The following is a 4,875-nucleotide window of genomic DNA, read 5'->3' as shown; positions in this document are numbered from 1 at the left end:
GATCCGTGAATTACCAGGAGTCCGTAAAGCCAGAGAGTGCTGAAAGACTGGCTTCAGAATGATTTGCGTTTGGGCTGCTCCTACATCATACTGAACATTTCAACCTCTTTAATATTCTTAGCATTGCGCATTTGGACTGCCCTCTAAAATCAAAGCCACAAGTACTGTACAAATCCAGAGGATAAGACTGATGAATCGGTCCCTCCAGGATATTTTGATTTTGCGATCGCATGAATTAGCGGATTTTCAAAATTAGCGCGGATTTTCCGCGGATTCGGGCCGAGACGCGTCACGTGACATCGAAGCCCTCTTCGGTTCACGTGCGTCGAACATGAGTGCAGCTAAATGGCCTCGTTTACCGACAGACATCGCTGCGAAAGAGCACGCAGAACTCTTTTCGTGCGATTGTAGTTTTGCCGATTTGAGTAGTTTTTTTCTGTAAAAAAAAAAAACAAAACAAAAAAGAAGCACTAACGAACGCCGCAAATCGCATCGTAAAATTTTGGCCGGGAAAAAAAGCCGCAGAAAAATCACACGCTTTTGTCCACGACGATCACGACAATAACTTGGAAATCCTGTACGGACCCGATACGGATGTTTCGTTGGATGTTTACTTGCTCCCGTTATTTTGATGAAACATGAGCCGATAAAATGACTTTACACGTGTGCAACCTCGTATTAATGTCCCGGGGAAACACAATGCGGTCAGAGGCAACAACCAGGTTCCTGTTGTCGGAAAGCAATTAAAAACGAATATTTTTCAAAAGGTAGATTATTTTAAATGTTCCTTAAGGTTTGAATCATTTCTCCAAGCGCTCTTAGGAAAAGGTTTTGTTAGTTTGAGTAAATGTAAGCCATTTGCTTCTACTGAGTTAACTGTGTTCATTTAATTCAGGAGGGAACTGCACTGTTGTTGGATCTATTATGTAATTTTAGTAGTATGCATCATAAAACCTTTTTTTCCTCTTTTGCTGCTTGAACGATGCAAATAAATTCATGCACTTTACTTTGACCGTGTGTGCGTGTGTCAAAATGCACAAGTACTCCCTCTTGTGTAAATCATGTCTTCCAGTTCCCCCCCCCCCCGTTTTCCACCACCACATCCTCACTTTATTTATTTACTTGATTGTTAGTGAGTGTGTATCAGGAATTGTCTGCTTGCACACACACATCCCCCCGGACTGTTTTCTCCATTTCCTGAGCTCATGATATTGCTTCCTGCCAAAGCGAGTAAAGTTTATTTTGCTGTACTTTAAATCTCTGTGTGTGTGTGTGTGTGTGTGTGTGTGTGTGTGTGTGTGTGTGTGTGTGTGTGTGTGTGTGTGTGCGCGTGTATGATTTAAAAACCATAGATGCAAAGGATGCACATTGTGCATGTGTGTGCATATATCAGTGCCCTGGTCTGCATCTCCCCCTAGGCATTGTACCCTTGACAAAATAACACGCGCACACACACACACACACACACACACACACACACACACACACACACACACACACACAGAGAGTTCCTGATCTCTGTGCCAGAGAGGAGGGCAGGAGCTGGACTAAGCCACAGCAGAATCAATGTTAAATGGCCTGGTTAATGACCGGCACACAGCTGACAAAGTCATTCATTTCTGCCGGCGCTGTTTAGCTTGTACATGAATGTTATTTCGTGGGTAAGATTGACTGCATCGCTTCAGCTTTAACAGATACAGCAATAGGTGCGTGTTAGCTCATATATAGCAGCTGTAACTGTTAGCCTGGTGCGTCAGTTGGTTAAATGTGGATAGAGCTTTAGAGGCTGTTTGCTTAAAGAATATGAAAGGTGATGTGAAAATGATTTGAACTGACGGAAGGATAGTGTGTACCGATGATCGTTACGTAAAAGAGAGGAAGATTCTGTATTATAGAGTTATAAAACACCCCTTACCTCTCAAACCAAATCCCCCCCCCCAACCTCCCCAGACTCCTTCTGCTCTCTGAGCTCGGGCCTCCCGCTCTTCCTGATTCCTAGAAGGAATGGGAGAGAACTGACCCAAAATCCCACACACTCATGCTGGCTTACTCTTCCAAACAAGCAGTCAAGCTCTCCCTCATCCTCTCCCTCTGTACCACTGAGCTACATAAACACCACCATCTGCATCTGATCAAAATTAACGCTACAACCTCCCCCTTTACACCCCCACCCCGGCCCCCACCCCACCTCCGCCTATTTGCCTTGCTCTCTCTGTTTCTGTCCCTCTCATTCATCCTACACAGGCTGATCCTGAACACACCACCCATCATCACAACTCATGACAAATCACATATCATCAGGACACAAATCCACAAACATAAAGAGCTATACAGACAAACACACACACACACACACACACACACACACACACACACACACACACACAACAAACAAACAACCAACCCAACCAACCGTCACGCCTTGGCATAATTGTTGCTGATACTTTGGGGCTGAAGTATGCGTGTTCCATTAAGTGAGCGGAGCGAGCTGATTGGCCGAGCTCGTGGCCCCTCGGAATAGCCAGCCTGGCCGCCAGCCAGCAGCTCATTTCCTGCCGGCCTGAGAGCCTCCAGCCGCTCCCACTGCAAATGCACTTCCTGACTATGTATAAAATTTTTATTAATGGCCAGGAGTGCATCAGCAAGGAAGAGCGAGAGAGAGAATGAGAGTGAGAGTGAGAGAGAGAGAGAGAGAGAGAGATGAAGTTAGGGGACAGACAGCATTAAGTATGATTGAGGCAGAGAAGAGAGAGAAAAACCATGGCCTTTTGAGCGCATCTTTAATCCAGAGCAGATCCAGTCATACGTCACTTTGCATTATCGCACAATCAGATAAGGTGAAAAAGGCGGAAGAGATGCCAACGACTCGGAACTAAAGGAGCAGAGGAAGCACTTCAAGACAACGACCATTTCCAATAACACACACAAAAGCACTGTATCACAACTTCACAACCATCTGTAGAGTTAAAACGACCGGCGGGAGACACCGGTAAGCGCACGGTGATAAGATTATTCACCTCGACCACTCGAGAGGTCAGAGGCTGACGAGTGGAAAAAGACAAGCAGCAGAAAAACGGACACCTGGGAAATGTCCGAGCGAGCCTCAGTCCCCTGTCAGACTGGAGATTGACAATCTCTATAGAAAGGAGTACAGAGGAGAGGAGGAGAGCGCGAAGGGGTGGGAGACTGAGACGGCGAATGGGGAAGAGTTGGAGCTACTGATGGAATACGTTGTGCTCGGTTGCTTTAGTGCAGTCGTGATGTTGTGTGTGTGTGTGTGTGTGTCCAGGGGGCGCTTCAGTGACCCTTAACAGGGGCCCTAGTTATAGAGGTAAAGGGGTCGACAGGGGCCACCGAGTAGAGGCCCTCAAGACTGTGAATTCCTTTCGGAGAGATGGGGGATGACACACAGCTTCACCCTCACATTCCTTCCCACTTCTCAGGCCCAGAAAATCCTCCTTCCTTTTTTTGTTTTCAGAATTGCCACATGGTCATGACGACCCGGTCCAACTTCCGCCACAAGACAGAGGCAGCTTCCTGCGAGTAAAGTGCTGTCTAATGGTAAAGCCAAAAGCATGAACAACGTAATCTAATGAGATGAATATATGCTGATGTGACAGTGGAATCTGATGTAGGTGATCCGATCAGGCCTCTCTGAGAGGAAGCCGTGGGTGTTCTGCTGACATGATATGCGATTATGAATATTAATTATTGAAGTGCAGTGCGGAGCAGAGAAATATGAACCTGGAGAGACAGCACTTCTCTCAGACCACTCACTCTCTCAGTGTCTGTGCTTCTCACTTTCTTCATGAGTGCAGTTCAGATCAAACTCTCCAACAAGCCTCAAAGCTGACCGCTAGTTCTGTATGTAACTGCGGTTTTTACGAAGATAAAGAATCACAGAGATGCCTTCTTGTGTTCACATGCACACATGATCCCAGAGCATTGACCAATTAGCTTGGGAGAAACCACCAGTATAAATCCCATCACCGGATCACAACTTCTCCGGTGACAGCAGGGTTGAACATAACCGTCAAAGCAATCTAAACAAAGTTTATTGTTAATGTTTATAATCTCAAGTCTTATGGCAGGACAAACATTACAGCACATAAATTAACATGATCTCTGGGTTCGTGGAAACTGCACCATGAAAACTGTATCATGTGTTCATCTAGGCCAGGGGTGTCCAATCAAATCCACAAAGGGCCGGTCTGGGTGCAGGTTTTCATTCCAACCCGGCAGAAGCCACACCTGAGTCTATTGAAAGCCAAGATCAACTGATCAAACAGGTGGAATCAGGTGTGGCTCCTGCTCGGTTGGAATGAAAACCCGCAGCCACACCGGAACTTTCCGGATAAGATCGGACACCCGGATCTAGGCCAAATTCTCACAAATTTTTAGTCTCGAGTTCGAGCAAAGTCTCGAGTCACCATGCCACTCAAGTACGACTTGATTCTGTTTCCAGAATCAATATGGTGCAACAGCAAGAAGAAAGGGAAAGATGCTGCATGACAGATGTATCTATTTCAAATATTGCGTCCTATGATAGGTGCTCATCTGCACCAGAAGGTATATGGGTGGTTAGGAAAGGTTTATGCCCAGCATTTTACAAAACAGTAAGGAAACGTTTCACTTGCTTGCATATGCAAAGAGCGCATGCTCTATGACCCCGTCATGAACTTGCCAGAATGGTCGGTTTGCTCTCAGGGGCCGGAGTCACGTTGTAATTTCAAGGTGTGGGATCTACTGTGCCACAGTGACCTGGGACGGGATGTCCTGTCTAATTGGTGTGTGCACAAACTGCCTGGTCTGTTCAGGCAAAATGGGACGATCGAACAATACCGGTGCATAGTCTGTTGGATGAGCTGCAGTATC

This window comes from Ictalurus punctatus, chromosome 18 (assembly GCF_001660625.3).
Source record: "Ictalurus punctatus breed USDA103 chromosome 18, Coco_2.0, whole genome shotgun sequence".
NCBI lineage: Eukaryota > Metazoa > Chordata > Actinopteri > Siluriformes > Ictaluridae > Ictalurus > Ictalurus punctatus.
Note: the sequence above shows the minus strand (reverse complement) of the source record.